Consider the following 24,948-nt stretch of genomic DNA (forward strand, 5'->3'; position numbering starts at 1 on the left):
TTCAGTATATTTGTCAATATATGCAAAGGTTCCCACATGATTTGAAGTGGGGAGGGGAAATGGCACAGCTAATGGTGACTGTCCAGCAGGGCTAAATCAGGTTTGGACCAACTGGACAGCCAGATTCTGCTCCCACTGCTGCCACAGTTCAGGAGCTGAATGATGAAAACAATGGCAACTGTTAACCAGAGGAACATTTTCACCGGCTGCTCCAAGATTATTGAATGATTTGCTGGAAGAGACCTGACAGCTGGATAAGACCCGACAGCTGGATATGCTGTCTGCATTTAAAACAGCCATAAAAATCAATGTCTTCTGCCAGGCCTGTCCAGATGGTTTTTAAATTACACTTAACATTGAAATTATGACTTTAAAAATATGAATTGTTTTTAACATGCATTTTAAACTAATGTTACTCTTTTTAAACTAATTATGTTTTACAAATTTTATTCCTTTTAAAAAAATTGTGTTAAGAAGTGTGTGTGGTATAGCAGTTTGACCCTGGAAAACCAGCATTCAAATCCCTGCTTGGCCATATCAACCCACTGGGTGCTCTTGAGTAAGTCACAATCTCTCAGCCTCAGAAGAAGGCAAAAGGAAGCAGACCCCCTCTGAATGAATATTGCCAAGAAAACCCCATGAGAAGTTTACCTTAGGGTTGCTGTCAGTCTGAAATGACTAGAAGACACACAGCAACAGCATGTGTATTTTGCTATATTTTAACCTGCTATTCTTTGCCTCAATCTCTAGGCAAATGGACAAGTATGAAATTGCTGTTGTTACTGTTTCTTGTTAACACATGCCCTGTGAATATGGCAATTTGGTGCAGGCAGATAATGTCACATTGAACCGGCTTTGAATTGAGCAAGAAAAAATGCTGAAACTTTTTTAATGGTTGGGGGTAAAACTATCGTATGGAATGGCCTTTTTTTGGCTGCTGAATTTATTTCTCTCAATGGATAGACCTTCCATAACAACTGCAAAGGTGTAAAAAGCAATGTCTCCTCCTCCATAATCTCTGGGTAAGGATAGTGTCATCCGCATGGAAAAATATTTACCGGAAAAGGAACTAAAGAAAGCACTATATTGACTTAGGAGTGAGAAACAATGAGAGAGTGAGAACTGAGATTTAGGACCACTTTGAAGAGCTGGCTGCATCTGTGACTATAGGAGATAGTGAACTTCACTGTGAGAGTACTTAAGCCCTCTGTCTCAACCTGTACTGTATACATTAAAATAAACTCCAGTAATATAATATAATGCTGATCGAAAGGTTGGCCATTTGAATCCGGGGAGTGGGGTGAGCTCCCACTGTTAGCACCAGCTTCTGCCAACCTAGCAGTTCAAAAACATGCGAACGTGAGTAGATCAATAGATACTGCTCCGGCGGGAAGGTAACGGTGCTCCATGCAGTCATGCCGGCCATAGGAGGCATCAACGGACAAAGCTCTTGGGCTTAGAAATGGAGATGAGCACCAACCCCCAGAGTCAGACACAACTAGACTTAATGTCAAGGGAAAACCTTTACCTTTACCTACTAATATAATATGCCACACTCTTCCTTCAAGAGGAAAACAAAACTGCTCTACCTTGGAATGTCTCACCATGCAGAGAAGTGAAGCAAGTATAGTATAATAATATATTATACACATGTGAATGAAACCACACTAGTTGGGGAAGAAACTGCAGTGCATGGTTTTAGTGTGAATGAAACCACAGTGGAGGACTCAATAATTTTCTTTCTACACACAAACAAACCCTGAAGTATAACCCTGAGCCCTCTGTATTGCAAGGACGTTGGAGTGCCACAGAAATTCTTTATGTGCTTAAATACACATTATGATGTGGCAGCTTTTACCTCAACGGGCTGTCTGCCATCTGTTTTCACATTATGTTAAAAGAAAAAGAAAAGAGGCAGGGGAGAGCAGCATGAAAGCCTCTAATATACATTTGGCTGAAACCCCTGCTTAATGTTTCACTAAACTTTCAGGTCACAATATCAATGCATTTTTATATGCTACTGGTTTTTATGATAAAACTAGTGTATATAACTAGTGTTGCCTGGGTGTTGTTGAGACCTCCGGCCGCCTTTCCTTTCTCTTCCTTCTGTCTTTTTTCTTCCCTCCTCCCTTCATTCCTTATCATTTGCCTTCTTTCCCTTCTTTTTCTCTTTCCTTCTTTCTTTCCTTCCTCCCTCATTTCCCCTTATACACATCATCTTTCCCCTCATAAATGTGATTTTACAAAGGGCCACTTCACCTAGCAACAGCCTTTGTAGTATTAGTGAAAGTGCCCAGCTTTGGACAAGTTGGAATTATCTTCAGTTTGATACAACAAAACTATTAAGCAGTTTTATAATAGGTTGCCTGCCTGATCCATGTTAAGATATGACCACTGGGATATTGCTGTCAAGGTATTCCTATAGTCCAGTGGTTCTCAATCTGTGGGTCCCCAGATGTTTTGGCCTTCAACTCCCAGAAATCCTAACAGCTGGTAAACTGACTGAGATTTCTGGGAGTTGTAGGCCAAAACACCTGGGGGCCCACAGGTTGAAAACCACTGCTATAGTCCCTATTGGGTGCATTTGCCACCTTCATTTTCCAGGAGCACATTCCACAGTATGGAATAACTTTACTTCTCATTTGTTTTCAACTTTGTTTTCTTAAAAGCACATTAATTGCAGACCTCTACCCTGATTGGGGAAATCTGTTAGGTAGATAAAGCACTGCTAAATAGAAATGCATTGACTGTAACCCTATTGTGCATTACTAGTTGGAAAATACAGTTCTAATGGACATGTGGTCACACACATCCACTGAAGGGTGGGACATGTAACTTGAGGGACATGTAAAGAAGCTGAGTCATGACCATGTGACAGGCATGATGAGAATTGTATCATTTCCTGTTGTCCCTGTTTGATGACGAGAAGCTGTGAGTATAAAAGTAGGTAGCAAGAATGGGCTCTCTCTCTTGCCACAATTCTCTTGCCATGATTCTCGCTTCTTGCTGTACATGTTGCTGTAATCTGTCATGAGTACATCTCTGTATATACCGTTAAGCGATCAGGGGATCCAGATGTGAGTATATAACTGTACATAAGCAATGTGTTAAGATTAAAGCCTTCATTGTGAGTTTTGGATGAAAACCAAGGCCAAAGTGTTTTCTTAAAAGAGCGAGAAGCACAAGGTCAGAGGCTGTGCAGTAAATCTCTACTGACTTCTGACTGCTTCTTGGCAGGGGGTTGGACTGGATGGCCCGTGAGATCTCTTTCAACTCTATGATTCTATGATTTTATGAAAAGAATCTGCAATGTTTGTGTTGATTTTCATAGCTTGCCCTGAGACAATTAGTCCAGTCTGAAGCATAGGGAGGGCAAGATAGAAGGAGAAAACTATAAATCACGCACCTATCCCACCATTCCCACCTAACAAGGGTTATGGGCCCAGCACGCTTCCACTGCACATACATGGACTGTAAAAACCATAATCCCCAGTGGTGACTGGTGAGGTGAATTTTCCTCATGTTTGGCTGAACTCCAGGATTTAGAGCACCATGTGGGAATGAACTTTCTTATGCAGAGTCTGCTCTGAAATCTGTTTTTGCCTGACCTTGCCACTGTTAAAAAGCCTTCATACATTTGGGTTTTGGACCAAAAACTATGGGTCCATGGACTCCTTGGGGCCAATGGAAAGATATCAGGGGAATTCTGCAAACTTAAACTGAAAAGCCCAATATATCATTTTTGTGACCTTTAACTGAAATCTAGCATTTCCTTTACTTAGGAATGTATGCAATAAATTATAGTAGTATTCATTTCATATCACATTACTGTTGCATATGTCAAATAACGTCTTACTCTCATCCATGTTTTGAAATTGTTAGACCTAACACTAGATTACACGTGATCACATTCCTATTTTAAACCAATTATTGTGCAACATGCCACTGTTGAGTATCATGAAACTATCTGCCACTACATTCTGAGAAGGGGTAAGTGATTTTCACCTGAAAAATAAAAGTGGCAAAATAGTTATCATCACAGGATAGACCTGCAGCAATTTTCTGGCATAAGCAGTGGGCAACATATTGATAAGGACAGGAGAGAACGAGATAGAGGCTCTCAGGGACTCACCAGGGCAGTAGGTGGCTCTCATGTTATTGCAGTGGTGAATCATTCCCAGGTTTTAACCCAAACTTTAACTCACTAAAATAGTTATTTGGATACAAGATAGTTCTTTGGATGGCTCATTTAAAGTTAAGGCTAAAACCCAAAACAGATTCTCGTCCTCCCTGCAGTGCCCATACCATTACCAAGTTATTAGAGGAAAATACATTGTAATGGAGTTCAATTGCTGAAATTAAGCCAAGAGTGAGAAATGTTGTTGAGTTACAAGTTTCATCAGTCATACCCAGCACATTTCCCACTACACAGCAAAGCAAGTATGGTCCTGTTTACTGCCTGAATGGGCCTGTTGAAACTCAGATGAAACCTGCATAGAAGAGTGTGACATTACTCAAAGACATATAGGTCAGAAATTTTGGGTGATCTTAGTGTAATGATGTTGATCATCATAACTAAAGTAGGAAAGGAAAATACTTGCAAATACATTATTCAATAGATTGTATGGTCACTGGAAATAAATGCACACACAGACAGGGTGAACAGAGCCCAGTGAGATCAACAGTCAGGCCATCTTGCTCTGAGAAATGAAGCAGAGGAATGTTGGGCACAGAGAAATACAAATCAAACCTTATATAAAATTGTTACCAAAAAAGTCCCACAGTCCTAAGTGGCACTTTCCCCATTGAGTTCAATGGGGCATACTGGCTGTAGGATTCTGGGAGGTCAGAAAGACTAACATTTCCATCTCTGCCCCATCATGAATTTAGGCATGCTTCTTCCTAGCCTACATAAAACTAAGGAGTAGGCTCCTCAAAGGATCTGCTATTTATATCCTTCACACTATCTAAAAATAAAACTTGGAAAGTATACCTTTCATGTTAATCAGAAAATAAGTGTGCATTGGCTATCAAATATTACGGCATGTTCCATAAGAGTGAGCTTTCCATTCAGTTCAATGATGTAACTCAAATGCTTGTAAATACTTTGGACCATGATGCCATTTGCATCTTTTACAATCAGGGCTCCCTTTTTCCTTAATTACAGATGCAGAGCTATTTTTATTGGAACGACTCTTGCTTTTCCTTGCTGCAACCACAAATGCACACATACACAGGCAGTACATGTTTATGTTTTGGAAATAATGCAACAATTAGCTTCAGGAACTGAGCTTCATAAGGCATAATGCGTAGTTTGGCTTTAGGTATGGGAGCTCCCGATGGCGCAGCAGATTAAACCACTGAGCTGCTGAACTTGCTGACCAAAGGTTTGGCGGTTCTAATACGGGGAGTGGGGTGAGCTCCCGCTGTTAGCCCCAGCTTCTGCCAACGAAGCAGTTCAAAAACATGCAAATGTGAGTAGATCAATAGGTACCGCTCTGGCAGGAAGGTAACGACGCTCCATGCAGTCATGCCAGCCACATGACCTTGGAGGTGTCTACAGACAACACCAGCTCTTCGGCTTAGACATGGAGATGAGCACCAACCCCCAGAGTCGGACACAACTGGACTTAATGTCAAGGGAAACCTTGACCTGGCTTTAGGTATGTGTGGAAGGGCTTATTTGCCGCAATTCATATTGCAAAAACAAATGAGTGACACCTAAAATAATGGGTGGTCATTTTAAAGGGAAACAGACAGTTATCATCTGGACAGTCTAGCTCGCAAAAAGTTTGTGAAATGTTTTAACATTTGCTGTTCAAAGTTTTGTAATTGCTGCCCTTCTTAAGGCATGTACATTAGAGTTCATATTATCCACTACAACATAGAAGAAGATAATCAATTGGAAGCATTTCATTCAGCTTTCATTCCTGAAAAGATATAGCCCGAAACAAGGACTATGAACTGGAGGAAATCAGAGCTTCAAGACAAGACCTAATCCCTTATTTGTAGTTTCTAGTTCATTATACAGTGCACTTGAGCTATTCAAAGCCCAGTTCCTCATTCGGTTGCAGCTGTATCTTCAGTTTATTTAATAAGGAATTTAAAAAGCAGCACTATGTATGTGTACATAAGCCAGCCTAATTAAATCCTTGATTCTCAGGTGAAGGCAAGGCACAAAATGATTTGTAGAAGACATATTTAATATCTCCCCCAAATTAATGATACTCTGCCATCTATCTCCCTCCTCAATTTGCTAAGAAAAGGAAGAAGTGACTAGGGAGGACTGGCAGAAGAGAGAATGGTATGGTGACCTGAGCCCAAATTTGGAGGAAAGGTTCAGAAGCAGCCCTCAACACTTTTTTTTAGAAAGGCATAATGCCAACAGGAGTTGACAGAAACAGGAAAGAGAGAAATTTACTCTTCTTAGGACCGCATCACATGGGGAAAATTCCCTATTATGGAACACTTTGCCCACACAGCCGGCACAGAGCCCGCTGGATCTCAATCACATGATGCACATCTACTTCCGGTGGGGTTACATTCTGGCTGCGTGGGCGAAGAGTACTACAAGGGAGAAATCTGAACATGGGAGACTACCCGTGTTCAGATAGGAAATCATGGGGACAGTGCAGGAACATGCCAGAAAGGTACGCTTACCTCCATGTGATGGGTGACCAGGTGATGCAGGCGATGTGGAGTGCTGATTGACAGATTCATCCCACCACTTTAGGATTTGCCCCGCTGTCTTCCACATCAAGGACCTCCATGTAATGAGGTCCTTAGGGTCCAAGCCAACATTTTTTCAGGGCAAATACTAAATTAGTTTTATAATGTGGATAGTTTTCCTCTATGTACTGAGACTTTCCAGAGTCTACAAACAGTTCTTATGTGTCTAAAGGACAAAGCTAATATTTATTTATGTACTTACTATTTTTATTGTTTTTCTCCTGATTTAGGGACTCAAGGCGGCTAACAACAAACATGACACAATACAGTTAAAACTAAGCAAATCCATTAAAATATGAATATAATATTTTTAAAGAAAACCTTTTGTGTCATGGAACATCAAAATATTAAAATACATTTAAAACTACACTTAAGAATTGCACCCCCCATCATTTGCATACCATCCCTAGAAGTCTGTCCCTCATCCAACCTAAATGCCAGATGGCAGAAGTAAGTCTTCACCAACCTGCAAAAGGCAAGCAGGGATGGGGCCATCTTGATCTCTCTTGGGAGGAAGTTCTAGAGTCTGAGAGCAGCCCCAAAAAAGGCTCTCTCCCTTGTTTCCACCAAACAAGCTTGAAGAGTCATACTTTGCAGTAGTTATCTCTGACAGCAAAATACTGTAAGAGCTTTCCTTTCAGCGTGGCATCACACAGACAGTGAGCTTCTTCAAGCCCTGTCACTAGCAGGATAGCCTTGTATTAACTTCCTGGGTCCAGCAAAGCCTTGGAATTCGATATTGTGACTTTGACCTGGTTACCTATCCCTATAGAGCCTCAATCTTGTACAGGGTCGCTTCACTCATAATTATGAGCACATATTGAAGATTTCAATGAATACCCACTTCTGCCGTGAAATATGCAAGGTGGTTATGTGCATGTGAGATCACAGAAATGTACACTGGCTTAAAACCAACTGCTCGTACCAAGTGGGGCTTGATATATTGAATAGACGAACAAATTGAACTTTCATAAATGAATAAGGGGCGGGGGGGGGGGCTTACATAAGTCTTGATATGCAGAAGCGCCTATTGATTCAATGACTATTTTACTTGAAACTAGCAGTTGAACTGAGAATCTGGGTTGCCTGCACTCTAGATCCAACCACATTTCAGCTCTCATCAGCTCAGGCCAATGTCCTGGTATGATGAGGACTGTACTCCTACAAAAACTAAAGGAATCCAGATACTGTTACCAAAAGCTTTCATAGCCGGAATCACTGGGTTACTGTGAGTTTTCTGAGCTGTGGTTAGAGAATCATTCTTATCCTGAATGCTGAATGTAACATTTGTTGAATTTTCATGGTAGATCTGTAGATTGTTTGTAGATTGTGTTTCTTCATCAACTTCCTTATGCTGGTCAATGGTTCCCTTGATGTATGGTAAGAAAACTTTTCCTCTAGGTGGATCATTGTCCATCAGCATAGAAAATTCAACAAATGTTACATTCAGCAAAGGACAAAGAGGGATCCTCTAACTTCTGCAAGAGTTTACCGTATACCATGCAGCTGTGGACAAGTCTACATAGGGACCACCAAATGCAGCACCCAAACATGAATCAGAGAGCATGAAGGCGCTTCAGACTAATTCAACCAGAGAAGTCAGCTATTGCAGAGCACTTGATGAACCAACCTGGACACAGAATATTATTTGAGAACACAGAAATGCTTGACCACTCCAACAACTATCATGTCAGACTACACAGAGAAGCCATTGAAATCCACAAGCATGTGGACAATTTCAACAAAAGGGAGGAAACCATGAGAATGAACAAAATCTGGTTTCCATTATTAAAAAACACCAGCATCAAGGCAATAAATAAAGAACATCACCCAGAAACAGGGGAACCCCAGACAGCAAACAACCAAGTGCCAGTTAACACCTCCCAAACAAAGGATGCCTCCAGGCAACAACAGTGATTGACCTTGCAGCTGTAATGCGAATCAAGATTGCCAATTGCAACATTTACACTTGCTTCAAACAGACAAGGGTCCTTTCCCCCACCCTGGACAGTCCACAATTATATATAAACACTCCAGTTGCCTAATTTCCAACAAAACTCTGAGGATGCTTGTCATAGATACAGGTGAAATGTCAGCAAAGAATGCTACTGGACCATGGCGCGGAAAACTCACAGCAACTCAACCCAGATATTTATTTATATGATCTCACAATAGCATACAATATAATCAGTTTAACACACTTTTAATCTATATAAATAAACATGTAAATGTCCGTTTGTTCAGAACCTCAAATCTCCCAAAATATTTCACTGATTGCTTTGAAATTTTGACACAGCGTAGCAATCAAACAGGCACATGTTTTTACCTTTTCATATACCTACTTTTAAATAGATGTCACACTTGTAACAGGTAAAAATATGTTTTTCTTCAAAACAGCACCATCTGCTGGACATCCAAGCAACACATGCTATACTACATATTTGACGATTCTATTCCAATCTATGAATTTTCATAGATTTCGCTTTAGTTTCACTTTGATTTAACTGCATTGGAATTCTCCACTGCCTGGAATATCAAGAGAACACACTGTTTTTTGCAGCACTCTTTGGCAGAGATGGCTAAAGACCTTGACGAATTACAACAGCTCCCATGACTTCACACCTTTCAGTTGGGGTGGTGTCAAAGTTGCACCTATTCTCCAGGCAGAGAGCTGAAGGAGGCGGCGGCAGCGACTCACCCGCTCCCCACGCAGGGCTCTCCAAGGAGTTGAGATGACAACGGAGAAAGGCCAGTGTTCCCAGGACCAGGAAGAACCCGGCCAGTAGCCTCATGAAGGAGCAGCCGTGAAGGAAGGGCCGTGGGGAGGCACAAGAGGCAGAACTCAAAGCAGCGGGCAACGGGGACCAGCAGTGCGGAAAGGGTAGGCACTCCTGGTGCTGCCCCTTCCATTCTGCCCTTTCCGTCAATATACAGGGCCAGAGACCCAGGAGCAAGGACTTCCAGGAGGAACACTGTCTGCTGGGGCTCCAACCTGTTTGGACTTCAGCTCTCTGAATTCAATTGCACTGGTTTCAGGGAAATGACATCCAAAAAATAACAGGAAAGGACAAAAAGGTTGAATGCCACATACAGAATTCATTTATTTATTTATATCCCAATTTATATCTTTTTCTGAGCCCTTCCACACAGCCATATAACCCAACATATCAAGGCAGATAATCCATAATATCTTTGAACTGGATTATTGGATTCCACACTAACATATAATCCAGTTCAACGTGGGTCTTATACAGCTGTGTGGAAAGGGACCCAGGCAAAAAATCCCACAATATTTGCTTTGACCTGGGTTATCACAGTCCACACTGCCATATATCTCAGTTCAAAGCAGATATTGTTGATTTTTCAGCCTTGAAAGCAGAGAATGTGGGATTTTATTCAGCTATGTGGAAGGGGCCTCAAAGCGGCTCACAATCAAAAACATTACAACCTAAAAACTTATATAAATACAAATGTAACTGTTTCTTTGTCCAAAATCTCCAATCTCTCAAAATTCTTGATCAATTGTTTTGAAAATTGGACACAATGTGACATTCAAAAAATGCATGTTAGCTTGTTTTTACATACCTACTATTATAGAGGTGCCACACCTGTGACATGTAAAAATAAGCTTTTTAGCAAAAAAACAACGCCATCTCCTGGACATCAAAGCAACACACGCTATGCTACATAATTTACGCTCAGGGTCAATCTTTAGAATTCTGCGGATCAGATTTACACACGGATTGCTTCTCACATGGACAATTACATGTTGTGTGTTCTAGAGTCACCAAACCAGACATTCTCTATATCTGCACAACAAAAAATATTATATACCCACAAGCATTATGAAATTCCATATATTAGAAAACCAGTTATTTCTCTTTTACAGTAGAGTCTCACTAATCCAAGCTAAACGGGCCGGCAGAAGCTTGGATAAGCGAATATCTTGGATTATAAGGACTGATCAAGGAAAAGCCTATTAAACATCAAATTAGGTTATGATTTTACAAATTAAGCACCAAAACTTCATGTTATACAACAAATTTGACAGAAAAAGTAGTTCAATACACAGTAATGTTATGTTGTAATTACTGTATTTACGAATTTAGCACCAAAATATCACGATATATTGGAAACATTGACTACAAAAATGGCTTGGATTATCCAGAGGCTTGGATAAGTGAGGCTTGGATTAGTGAGACTCTACTGTATTTCTCTTCCATTTAACCAGACTGGGCTACAGCAATGTGTGGCTGGTACAGCAATAATAATAATAATAATAATACTTTATTTGTCTATCACCCTATTTCCCTGAAGGGACTCAGGATGGTTTCAACAATATAACACAACCTAATTTAACTTAAACAAACAAAATAACAAATTCTGAAAGCATCACAAAAAGCCAATTTTAAACATTCATTTTGGAAAAGCAAACCCCCCCCCCCAAACTAATGAGAATAATTGTTTTAAAACCTAAATCCCAGTGAAGTTAACACCAGCTGTTTAAAACTAGTGAGAACAATGTAAGGCCATCTAATGTGCAGGTGCTGCAGATTAAATCAACTAACTTCAAAGGCTCTGGCAAATAGCTATGAGTTTACTATACATCAAAATTATACCAGGACTGATATTCCACAGATGGAGTGCCACAGCAAATAAAGTTCTCTCTGAAAGCCTCCCACAATGTAGTCAAGATGTGTAGCTGCCTTGTACAACACATGAAATGTTTTGCTCCATCAGCTAGGGACCCTGAAGCCTAGCATCTAGTTTCTGCAGAAGGCTCAGAACTAGACAGGGTGGTAACAATGGTCAAACAGGACACAGAATTTGTCCTGGCAGCTGGCACTTCAGGAGAGTACAGACCTTGTTCCATGTAACTTCCAGAGCTACTAGCTGCTGTGAGATCTCTCCTCCATGAATTGTCTTACCACTTTCCCAAGCTACATCATCTACTATAAATATTTAATGTAGTGCTAAATTCCGTACGTTTTCAGAGCAGAAAGTATACATTAGGGATATTGACATGGGTCCAGTTCAGTCATAATACTCTCCTGCCGAAAGACATTTGGACTTATGTGAAACTTTCAGTGATGCAAGAAATGTAACAAGCCATGAAGACACTGAAACGCATTTCTCTATAGCCTCATTTTGTTCAAAAATGGTACAAGATAGTACAGACATGAAAACAGTCTTGGGTGAATTGAATGCTTGCTTAAATCAAGAACATTGATGCCAAAAGTTCCTTGGGCTGTCAAAAGAGCTCACCGAGTAGGGGAAGCCAGCAGCTGACTGATATGCTAGCAGCAAATTATTGCTTTCCCAGCTTCCCATTAAAGTTTGGTACTAAAATACAAACTTATTTACCACATTTTCAGGTGAGAATGGAAGTCTGCAGTAAAATCAGATCACACTAGGTGATTAGGAATAATAAACAGTAACTATGAACATACCGTGTAGTACAGCGTCTCAACCTAAAGGTCGGGACTCCAAGGGGGTCACGAGGGAGTGTCACAGGGGTCGCCAAAGACCCCTCTGACAAATACCAAAATTACTCCCCCCCCCAACCCCACCAGTATTCAAATTTGGGCGTATCAGGTATTTGTGCCAAATTTGGTCCAGATCCATAGTTGTTTGGGTTTGCAGTGCTCTCCGGAGGTAGGTGAACTACATCTCTTCTAAATCACTGTCAATTCCTCCCAAATACCTCCAGTGTTTTCTGTTGGTCATGGGGGTTCTGTATGAGAAGTCTGGCCCAATTCTATCATTGTTGGGGTTCAGGGGCTCTTTGATTGTAAGTGAACTATAAATCACAGCAACTACAATTCCCAAATGTCAAGATCTATTTCCCCCAAACTCCGCCAGTGTTCACATTTGGGCATACTGAGTATTTGTGCCAAGTTTGGTCCAGATCCATCATTGTTTGAGTCCACAATGTTCTCTGGATGTAGGTGAACTACAACTCCAAAACTAAAGGTCAATGCCCACCAAACCCTTCCAGCATTTTCTGTTGGTAATGGGAATTCTGTGTGCCAAGTTTGGTTCAATTCCATTGTTGGTGGAGTTCAGAATGCTCTTTGATTGTAGGTAAACTATAAATCCCAGCAACTACAACTTCCAAATGATAAAATCAATCCTCCCACCAACCCCACCAGTATTCAAATGTGGGCAAATGAGGTATTTGTGCCAAATTTGGTCCAGTGAATGAAAATGCATCCTGCATATCAGATATTTTCATTACTATTCAGTAGCAAAATGAGTTATGGAGTAGCAACTAAAATAATGTTATGGTTGGGTATCACCACAACATGAGGAACTGTATTAAGGGGTCACGGCATTAGGAAGGTTAAGAATCACTGGTGTAGTATGATTAATACATGCAATAGTCACACTTTGCTATAGACTACACATACTCTTCCTGCATTAATTAATCTGTGAGTATTTTGTACATATGCACACATGGGCAGGCACACATGGTATACACCCTCCCCTTACAAGATTTCCTGCTAAGTGGGAAGAAAAATATGGTATGAAATCTTTTAACATCACTAGCAAATGAAGCATGAAACATAGTTTCAAGGAAGAAGCGGTAACGCAGCCATGCTAAATATTTTATCGCATGAGCAAACCATTAATATTGAGGATTCTGACCTTCAAATTGTGAAACAGTTCATTGAAGGAAGATAGAATCTTCGCTCCCCAAACTCCACAGAAGAGGAACTCAGATTGAAATAGAAAAGAAAGAGAGAGAGAGAGATTACATGCCCCTATTGTTTTCTCCATATATTTCTATATGCTTGCAGGAAAGGTAAAAGTCTCATCATTACTCACGTAAAGAGACACAGGAAATTGGCATGAGCAGATTTCTAATATTAAATAATCTTGCTCAGTAACAGTTTTATTATGGCCATCATTTACTCATGTCCCCTAAAGCGAGACAGCCAGAAACTGAGTTATGCTGTCCCTGTCTAAGAAGAGTTTTGGCACCGTAGGCAAAAAGAAAGGAAAATGACTTTTCCTCTCTGACCTCCTACTTTTTATACGGATTTAAAAACAGGCTTTATAATTATTCATATCAGTAGTATAGAAGGAGCTCACATTCCCCACTCATCATGCTGCACTCAACGTATTGCAAAACATGGTTGTAAAATGTTATAAATCAACGCAGTGTGGCCTTTTCCGCAATAGTGATTGCCTACAGAGTATCTTCTATTGATTGCATGGTTTAGCCCTGCTAAACCAGGCAACAGACACTAGGGTTGGGCTCGAATCCTGTTTCATCTGTTTCTTTCATGGTTTTGTACAGTTTCATCCATTGGGATTTCACAGAATGGTACAATCCCATGGGAACAAAAGAAACAGTGAAAGGAAAGGAAGGGGGGAATGGTAGCTGCTTGGTCGGCTGATTTTCATCGCAGGGCCTTCAGCCAATTGCCGGGTGCTCAATGCTTGTAGGCCCTGCCTGCCGGCCTACGAGCATCGAGCGCTCAATGTCTTGTAGGCCCAGCTTGCAGGGCATACAATCAAGCATCAAACACTTGATTGTAGGCCCTACAAGTCAGACCAATGAGCCCTCGAGTGCTTGATGACTTGCAGGTCCGGCTCGCAGGGCTTACAGTCGAGCACCAAATGTTCAATACTTATAGGTCCAGCCCGCAGGGCCTATGAGCATTGAGCGCTCAGCACTCGCCTGTAAGCCCTATGAGCCAGGCCTAGGAGACATCGAGCGCTCAATGCTCGTAGGCCCTGGCTGCTGGGACTATATTCAAGTGCTCGACGGTAAGCCCGGCAGCCAGTGCCTATGCGGCATCGAGCACTCGATGCTCATAGGCCCGGCTTGCAGGGCCTGGCGCCTTGCCGTCCAAGGCCTGAAAAGGTTTTTTTTCCAGAAAAACCTATTTGTATAGGCGCTCATTTCCATAAGCAGTGGACGGAAATGGAAATGGGGCCAAACGAATGAAACAAACAGGAACGGTAAGCAATTTCATACAAATGCACAACCCTAATAAATACAAAGTTGCTGGAATAATCCAGGAACATTTATGGTGACAAATGTGCTGAAGTCGAGTGTCTACCTGATCAGGGCCTGGATAGGAGATCTTTAATTTTTCAAAGGAAAGCAGAAAAGAAGCAGTTATTTGGGGACATAATAATAGGTAAGGTAGGTAAGAAGGCACTTGCAAGAGAAAGAAGTGTATTAACTGTCCAGCCAATTTTGTCCTGACTTCTCTGCCAACCCTATTCAGGTAGAGCTGCCAAGTGAAGTACCATAATCAATATTTTAATCACTATGTAGAAGAGAAAATTTCAGCAGGTATCCCTAGTCACACAAGTAACATTTGCTGAAATTCTCTCTTCCACACTGTTATTATTTTATTTATATCCCGATTTTCCCCCATGGGTGGGATTCAAGGTGGCAAACAAAAGTAAAAAAAAAAAAATCAAGGCTACAGTGTTCCCTTCCCTACTTGCAGTTCGCTTTTCGCTCCCTCACTGCTTCGCGGGTTTTTTCTGAGAGATGCGCATGCGCAAAAGGTGCCAGTTTCCCTTTTGCGCATGCGCCTTTCCTCTCGTCAACGTCCAGCTGGGCCACTCTGGATGTCGACAAAAGGGAGGCGCATGCACAAAAGGGAAACTGGCAGGTGCTGGAGAGGAAGAAGCGCCGGAAGAAGGCTTGCAAAGGGGAGAAAGGTCACCTAACTACTAATAAAATGTGTAAATATTGAAATAAATATAGTGCCACTACTTCGCAGAATTTCACTTATTGTGGGTAGTCCTGGAATGTAACCCCCACGATAAGTGAGGGAACACTGTACGTGATACAAAACACAACATTGTTGGAAATGACAACCTTTGTCAAGCCTCCACTAGTTATTTGTTATGTATATGATTCAGATTGATTACTATATTGTATATGAGTGTATTGGTATACAGTTTTACCTTAACTCTATGTTGTGGGAGGGGCTGTAGATCATATGATTAGATCTGGGATTGTTCAGGATTCAGACTCCATTTTAAAAACAGTATGCTTTTAGACTTTGTAGGAACAGTTTGCTTTCAGATGCTAGCAGAAACTGCATGCTTAGAGACTTCAGTAGAAATTGATGCATGCTTTTAGAAGTTAGTAGATCAGAATGCTGTACAGAAGCCATTAGACTTTCAATGTAGAACGGACTCTATTAGACTCTCAGATCAGAGATATGCTTTGGACTAAGGACTGTGGATTCAAGAAAAATGCCCTGTGTTACCTACACAGAGAAACCTACTTTTGTTACCTACTTCAAATCCTATTTGTAACTGAGTTGATATGCAAAGTACCTGTATTCTGATACATAAAGTTTTTGAGTAAACCAACTATGTTACTTTTAAAGAAGTCTGTTTATTTCAAGGGAGAGTAGATGTTTTGGGGAAACTAAAAAAAGAACACTTCTGAAACTTTGCTATATATGTGTGTGTTTTGTGCATTGGCATATCTTTGTCCTTAACAGTTCAAAGAGGTACATCCATTTAACAACTGAGAAACCTAATTGCCTTGAATGAATGCCATTTTCCCAAAAGGTTATGGCATCATTTTCCAAAAGGCTGTGACTTCTAACAAGGTCATGCCTTTCCAAAGATCATAAAATCCCCAAAAAGTTATGGAGATTTCCATTTTCTATAAAAAGATCCCCCAACCCAAGCATATAAACAATAACCCAACATATGACATAAACACATTTTGCTGTTGTGGTTGTGATGGTGATGTACCTTCAAGTTGCTTCCTACTTATGAAAATCGGTATTCACTAGCATTGTGTATAGCTTGGAAAACAAGGATGAGGAGATGCTAGTGGAAGATTCAGCAGTTGAGCTGGAGCCCAGCAGTCCACAGCAGTTCCCTCAGCCCAGCTTTGAAGCAGCAGCCTTGGAAGGAGCTACTACTTCTCAGTTCGCAGAGCAAGTGCAAGCAAGTTCCTCTGAGCAGGCTGAGGAAGAGTTAACTGTTCCAGTTTTCATAGACCTGCAAAAAGAGAGGTCTCATCTGTGCAGGTCCTTGAGATTAACTGAGAAGAAAGCCAGCAACAGGTAACACCTGTGAATTTAGGATTTAGGGAGCTCAGGGGTGATATCTTGTTGCTGGCTGCAACGTCTGTTCTAGAAACTACAATCTTGGGCTTTTGCTATCTTGTGTTCCTGAACCCTGGACTTACCCTAGACCTTGGCTTGTGGATTCTGATTCAGCCTTGTACTCTAGACACTCTGGTAATCAGCTCATCACCATGGGACAGACATTTGGCTTCTCTATTTGTGTTATGCTGTTAGTGTTTGCATCTCTGCTGGACTCTTGGCTTGATATCAGACTGTTGATTAATGCTCTGCTAGTATTTGCGGTCGAGGCTTCTGTCAACGGCCCTCTGTGGAAGCCTATTCCATTTTTGAACAGCATTCCAAGACAAGTTCTTCTTAACATTTAGTTGAAAATTTGTGGGGGGGGGGGGGTTGTAATCCATTGGTTTGTGTTGTAGTCTTTGGATCAGCAGAAGGCAAACATACTCTGTATTCTACATGGCATCCTTTCAGATATACCTAGACAGCTATCATGTCACATCCTACTTATATCTTTGCCAAGCTAAATACACCCAATTTCCTAATCAATTTTATAGGGTCTGGTTTCCAGACTTTTCACCATCTTGGTTGCTTTCCTCTAGAATTCATTCAGCTTGCCAGTATACTTTTTTGAAATGCAGTGCTGAGAACTAGACAAACTATTCCAGTTTTAATCTGGCCACTGTTGTTGTACTATAATTTTCCTTAATTTGGATGCTATGCTCCTGTTGATCCAGTTTAAAATTATTTTATCTTTTCTGACCACTGTATCACCCAGTTGACTTGTGTTCAGTTTGTGGTCTACAAATGTTTCTAGCTCCAAGAAAGGTATCATCCATCCTATACTTGTTCATATCATTTTTCCAGTCTAAATATGTCATGTTAGATTTCTCACTATTGTGATTCTTTTTGTTAGCTTTGGCCCAGCTCTCCAATCTGTCGAGTCATTGTGAATTCTAATCCTGTACCCTGTCCTAATTTGATGTCATCTCCAAATCTGATAAGTATGCCCTCTATTCCACTGTGCAAGTCATTTGGAGAGAGTTGTTTTGGAATCTCCTGGCAGTTCCCATGACACTGGAGAAAGCGTTATCAGTTCTCATGAGAATGTGTTAGAAGTGCAGGCTGAGAGAAATGTGGGAGATGAATGTTTGTCCAGGTAGACACTGAATAGCACTGGGCCAGGACAAAAATCTGGGGCATACCACTAGGCACTTCTCTCCAGGAGGAATCATGGTGAGCATTCTTTTGGTTTAATCTATCCAGCTAAAAATCTATTTAACAGTAATGGACTCTTCAGTGCACATTTTACTAGCTCGTCTGCAAGAATAGAATGGGAGCCTTTGTCAAAAGCCTTACTTGAAATTAAGGTCTACTACATCCACAGCACTCCACCTGGTCCAAACCCTTGAGTCATGGTATCTAGGGATTCCATTTCAGGTTTCAAGAAGGTAATATGGACAAGTTTCAGTGGTCTGCTCTTGGATTCATTTCACAAAACATTATGTAAACACAGCATGCCTTCCTTTTTACAGAAGCCAAGTGACACTATATTAGGAATGCATGCCAAGTTCTGTAGCCTCTTCCACCCAAGAGTATAGTGGGGGCTATAATGCTAATCATCAATGTGAACCCTTCAAAGGAATAATAAAATAAAGCCTTTTTATTGTGATTGCTGATTTATGATTCTAAAATTTTATCTTGAAGGTCATTGGGGAGAGGGATTCAATCACACATATGACATTATTGGAAATGCAAGTCATGTTCTGTTTAATGTGATACTTTTCTCCGGTGCTTCTACTTTTAAAAATTGTTTCATGCTGATTTAGCTCTAGTGACACAGTGCTTGAATACATAGTAATATAATCCAAGATTTTTAGTTGAAGCTCTTACGTCAGTTCTGACCAGGATATGTCAATACCATTGAAAGGAATACCTGTTGAGGAAAATCGTGCTTCTGGAATAGTTGGTGAAAAACATTTTTACAGATTTTTTTTCATGTCAGGAGCAACCTGAGTCGCTTCTGGTGTGAAAGAATTGGCCATCTGCAAGGACGTTGCCCAGGGGACGCCCGGATGTTTTGATGTTTTTATCATCCTTGTGGGAGGCTTCTCTCATGTCCCCGCATGGAGCTGGAGCTGATCGAGGGAGCTCATCTGCTCTCTCCCCGGGTGAGATTCGAACCTGGCAGCCTTCAGGTCAGCAACCCAACCTTCAAGTCACAAGGCTTTAATCCACTACGCCATCGGGGGCTCCATTTTTTATAGATGCTGTTTTGCAAGAACTGGTATTTATGTTATCAGGACAATCTTAAAAATACAGTTTGATGTGGAGATTAAATTATCAGTTTAAACATAGCTTTTTACAGCATGCAACTTGATTTTCCAATTGATGAGGGAAAGAAACTGGAGGAAAGGAGAGGAAAGGAAAGGAAAGGAGGCATTTAGGTAGAATGTTTGGCATTAAATTCTTGCAGTTAATTAATATTGTATAGTCTTTTAACCCAAAGACATAAAGAGTATTTTATTAGTTACAGATGAAGATGTATTGTTTAAAATAGAATAGTTGATCAACATGGATAATGGTAGTAATAAATGCTAATGCTAGTTAAAGGCAGAAGGAAATAAGGAAAGCTGCACTGCTAGTGGATTGATTCAGTTAAGAAAGCTACTGCCCAGTTGCTGACTAGGCATCTTGGAAATCTCTCATTCACAGGGTCACCATAAGTTGAAGCTGACTTGCAAATAACTATAAATAACTGCAAAATTGATCAAAACCATGCTCCTGATTCTACAGGCAGCAGATTTTTAAAAATAAACATTTTTTTTATAATTTACTGATGGCAGGCAGAGCCAAAAGAGATGTTCCTCTCTTCTTTTTCTCATAGGATAAATGTCTCTTCTGAGATGATAAACAACAAATAGCAATCACTACCAAATTCATAGTGGGCAATCCCATTACAAAATACAAAGTATGCAAGCTTTCTACAACTTTTAGGTAGTACCAAAAGCAAATAAACAAAAAATAGCAGCTGGAGCATCCCCTCATCAAATATCTAAAAATTAGCTCAAATGGGGAGTGTTGAGATTGTGACACCTGACTTCTTAATTCAAACACAAAGGAGCAATAATTCTTGATATCTGAATCATACCTTAAGACAGCACTAGAGTACGACAATTAGAGATTCATTCATTAAAATTCCCATGTTGGATTGATGAAGGGACAAAGTGGAAAATTATCAGCCAAAGCAGAGTTCAGACAAGGGAAAAGTTCAAAAGGGAAATGCCTGGTAACAAGAAGCACAGGAGGAAGAGACATAGGAAGGGTAATCAGATGCTGAGAAAAGCAGGTGCAGGAATACTGATAAGAACCGGTGCCAGAAGGGGACAAAAGGAAAAGATAGAGATGAAGTATGAATTTTTTAAAAAATAGCATGAAAATAGCCTCTGTGCATGCTCAAATTGTTGACCATAAAACTGAGCTGTGTCTGGCACTTTCTTCTGTTCACCCAGCAGGGTGATTTTATCAAATAAACCGGTTGAACGATCTCCTTGCTTCCAGTGTTTGAGTGGATAAAGATACTCTGGAGGTTTTTGCGCCATTTGATAATAGAGGGACATGGCAGCGCACCCCAATATTGGCACAGTTGTACCTGTGCGAACATATGGAACTGGAAGAAAGTCTCATTAAATTCAGTAGGTTTTACTTTGAGTAAGTTTCTCAAGTCATTTCTGACATGAAAAAATGCACAATCACATGGAACAATAAAAAAGATCAATTCTAAAGTGGTAGAAGCACAAGGTTGTGGCAAAGAAGCACAAAGAGAACTGGCAGAAGCATTGTTTTCTTCATACTGTACTAATTCCAGCCTCCCTCCCTCTCCTACTCCTACTCCCTCTCTCTCTTCATGAAGCCAAACATACCAGGAATAAAAATCACACAAAAATCAACTAACCCAAAGTTTCTCATAGCAGACAAGAGCAAAGTGAACAGCAATCTCCCAAAGCGGACAAGAGCATGAGGCCCAGAAGCATGAGGCTGCTCTTCAAACCCTAAAGCCCTGGACTCTCATGCTTGCACTCCCTCTGGTGCTAGCTCTTAACTCAAAATGCTGCTCTTACTCTAAAGCAAATCCTGGGCTGAGCAATGGCTCTTAACTCAAAACATTGCTCTTCTGCCAAAGTGAAACCTAGGCCGAGTGACAACTCTTAAATCAAAATGCCCTTAAATTGGGATGCTCTTAAGCAGAGGTCCCACTGTATATTAGGCTGTTTTTATTGGGGGTTGTTTGGGATGGGGTTTTGTTTTTTGGGGGGAGGTGGTATTGCCACTACTTCACATATGTATACTACATATTTAGCCAGTAGTCTACTAAGATCTGTAGACCCTTTCTGGCAACTGTTGCCAAAACATGTGCCACTGTATTTGTGTTTCCTATATTGTGTATCTGCTCCTCTGACCACATAGAATTTTACATTTTTTTTTGAAATTCATTCTGTTTGTTCCTGTCCCAATCACTAATATGTCAAGAACACATTGAATCCTGTTTTTTCTTCTTCTTGGGTATTAGCAACCCACCCATTTCCGTGTTATCTGAAAATCTGCTAAGTATTTCTTCATCCAAGTAATTTATTCAGATGTCAAAAAACACTAGGCTCAGGACAGAATCATGTGGTGCCTCGCTTATCTCTTCTTTTCAGGAAGAGGAAGAACCACTGGCAACATTCACTGGACATGATGTGACAACCAGTTACAAATCCGCCTAAAAGTAGAATTATCAAACTCATGTTCTACTTGCCTATAAAAAGGAATATAATGGGGAATGTTATTAGAAGCCTTGTTGAAATCAAGACTTCCTACATCACAGTACCTCCTTGATCTACCAAACCTGTTAATATGTTTAAAGTATTTTAGTATCTTGAAAAACTGATGAATGGTTCTTTGAAATCACAGCATTCCTTCCTAGGTGCATACAGACTGACTGTATGAGAATGCTTTCTGATACCAAGATGACTGGTTTATAGTCGCTTCAGGTCCTCTTTATTCCCTTCTTTTGAAAATAGAAAGAGCATGTAATAGCACCAGATACTATAGCAGAAAATGAAGAGACAGCAAAAGGATTCTGCAATCCTTCCTGTAAATACCTGAAACCATCCTTATCCATTTTTGTCTCAGCTTGCCACCATGATAAGAAGAAAGACTTTCGGGGGGACAAATACACTCAGTGAAAAATTGCTGTGAAGAATTTATAGAAGAGTCAGAGTAAATCACCCCATTTTCTTGTGTACTAGGTGTCCTCTGCAAATGTCCATTTACATTGCCTCAGCAAAAAAGACTTATAAATACAGATTTGCTAAGGCACTATTCAGGCTGGAATCCTGCTGAGACACTATACTAGTGTAAGAAGATTTACAGAAGTGATTGCACTTTTTATGGGCTGTGTAAGTGTAGTCCCTAGTACAGTCAGTCATTCTGCCAGCTAACTTACTCATCCCGATCTATTCCACTTATGACTTGATGGTGAGGGAACTAATTTTTTGTTGCATAATGGAGGAGTTCAAGGATGTGCTCAATCAACTGCATTCAGCACAACCAGGCTGGTGTATTTATGCTGTACTAAGAGTGTACTGTGGTGTTAGAGGAAAATTCTGAGAGTGCCTTGGACTGCGAGAAGATCCAACCAGTCCATACTCCAGGAAATAATGCCCAACTGCTCATGGGGGGAAGGATATTAGAGGTAAAGATGAAGTACTTTGGCCACATAATGAAAAGACAGGAAAGCTTGGAGAAGACAATAATGCTGGGGAAAATGGAAGAAAAAAGGATGAGGGGCCAACCAAGGGCAAGATGGATGGATGGTATCCTTGAAGTGACTGGCTTGACCTTGAAGGAGCCGGTCCTTGACCTTGAAGGTGGCAACGGCCAAGAGGGAGCTCTGGAGCGGGCTGGTCCATGAGATTACGAAGAATCGGAAGCGACTGAACGAACAACAACAACAAAGGATGTACAGATATTGACTGCAGATCTGCCTTCAAATAATATAAAACCTTCTCCAAAATGTTCAACAATGTGTTGTGAAAGGCTTTCGTGGCTGGAATCAGACCTCACACCTCTGAGGATGCCTACCATAGATGTGGGAAAAATGTCAGGAGAGAATGCTTCTGAAACATGGCCATACAGCCCAGAAAGCTCACAGCAACCTAGTTCAACAATGCCTCTGGTTCTTATTGGGAGCCTTATCTGATTAAAGAGTTGATTGAATTTTGTAATCTGACACTGTATGTGTTGACTTTGAAGCCCCACTGAATGCAATAAGAATTACTCTGAAATCGTTACCAAAGTAGTAATAATAGACCAAATCCAATTGCTAATCCCATGTAGAGTGGACCTGTTGAAGTGCTGAGATCTACACCAGTGGTGATATAAATGGATGTATTGCCGCTGGGCCTAGCAATAGGGTTTAGACTATTGTTACATATAAGATAGTTTGCAATGGAAGCAAAGGTCTCAACAGATAAGTAAACTTGATTCCTCTCACCACTGTGATGTGACCAACGGACCCAAATCCCTGTCCCCATACTTGCACACACTCTGGGATGCTCCCTCCCACCCCACCCCACCGGTTTAGAGTGGTTTTCTTTTTTAAGAAAAGAAATGATTGCACACATTACACATGCCATGTATAGTTTAGTCCTTACGAGCCAAACAGACTAACCTTCTGCATGGTTAGTCAAGAGTGAGTCGCATTGAGTTCAATGGTAAGAGTTCAATTGTTCACTCAGATCTGTTTCACTTTACTTGATCATTTCTAGGCAGTCATGCAGAATGAAGCTGCAAAAATAGAAAATGAGATAAATAATTAAGTAAATTAATTAATAAAAATAATACTGAAAAAAATATGCCAAAGGGGAAAAAATCACTAACACCCCCCCCCCCCTCTTCCCGGATGATTGCTGATATACCTTTCAGGCGAGCTGTTCTTCCTAACATGAAAGGAATTGTAGGAAAGGAATTGCAGGAATTGCCTGCAATTGTAGACATGCCTATTTTTTTAATTGTCAGAGAAAATCCTGCACTTTTTCAGATTATTTGTAGGTAAGTTTTTTGTTGATCAAAAATCCTCAAAGATGTTTGTTAACATCTGAGTAACCATCAATTAATTAATCAACTAAATTACCCAATTTCATCCAGAATGGGTTCCTCAATTTGCATGACCCTGCCCACTGCCACTCCCTCAACCCTTTCCTATCCTTTCCTATGGCACACAGTCAACACAGGAATTGATCAGCAACTGAACAAGAGATTAGGGGAGAATTCACCATGATTTACAGAAGTTGTAGTTGACCTACATCCAGAGAGCACTGCTAACCCAACCAACGATAGATCTGGACCAAACTTGCCACGGATTATGGGACCTTCACTGATACTGTGACCCCCACCAACAATGGACTGGAACCAAACTTGGCACAGAGAAGCCCCATGACCAACTGAACATACTGCAAAGGTTAGTGGGAATAGATCTTGATTCTGGGAGTTGTAGTTCACCTACATCCAGCGATACTGTGACTCCCACCAACAAATGGACCAGGATCAATTTGACACAGAGAACCTCATGACCAATTTAACATACTGCAGGGGTTAGTGGGAATAGACCTTGATTTTGGGAGTTGTAGTTCACCTACATCCAGAGAAACAGTGACCCCCAGCAATAATGGATCGAGACCACACTTGGCACAGAAAAGCCCCATGACCAACTGAACTTAATGCAGGGGTTTAGGAGAATGGATTTTGGATTTGTGAGTTGTAGTTCATCTGCATCCAGATAGTACTGAACCCAGCTGATGTCAGATGTGGACCAAACTTTCACAAGACCCAACATGGCCAACTATGCATGCTGGCAAGGTTTGGGGGTGATTGCCTTAGGAATCTGGGAGTTGTAGGTCACTCTTATCCAGACAGCACTGAACCCAGCCAACTATGGATCTGGATCAAACCTAACTGATATTACCTAACATCTCAAAACGAACAATGCCTTCTTCTAATAACCCGGGCACCGCCGGGTCCCCAAGCTAGTAAATATATAAAATCCACATTGAACTGGATTATATGGCAGTCTGGACTCAGATAATCCAGTTCA

General features: G+C 40.9%; 1 protein-coding gene across 5 annotated transcripts in view; it reads right to left on the bottom strand.

Annotated features, from left to right (window-relative positions):
• LOC100564981 (protein FAM163A) overlaps positions 1–24,948 on the bottom strand; it is a 161,063-nt gene that overhangs the window by 103,622 nt on the left and 32,493 nt on the right. For 2 of the 5 annotated variants that reach the window (XM_008108918.3, XM_062977750.1), the window contains one exon: positions 23,527–23,642. The exons of the other annotated variants lie outside the window; for them this stretch is intronic. The gene's annotated coding sequence lies outside the window, so the exon portion shown is untranslated. The remainder of the gene's footprint in view (positions 1–23,526; positions 23,643–24,948) is intronic. 5 annotated transcript variants of the gene reach the window in all.

This window comes from Anolis carolinensis, chromosome 4, assembly GCF_035594765.1.
Source record: "Anolis carolinensis isolate JA03-04 chromosome 4, rAnoCar3.1.pri, whole genome shotgun sequence".
Lineage (NCBI taxonomy): Eukaryota > Metazoa > Chordata > Lepidosauria > Squamata > Dactyloidae > Anolis > Anolis carolinensis.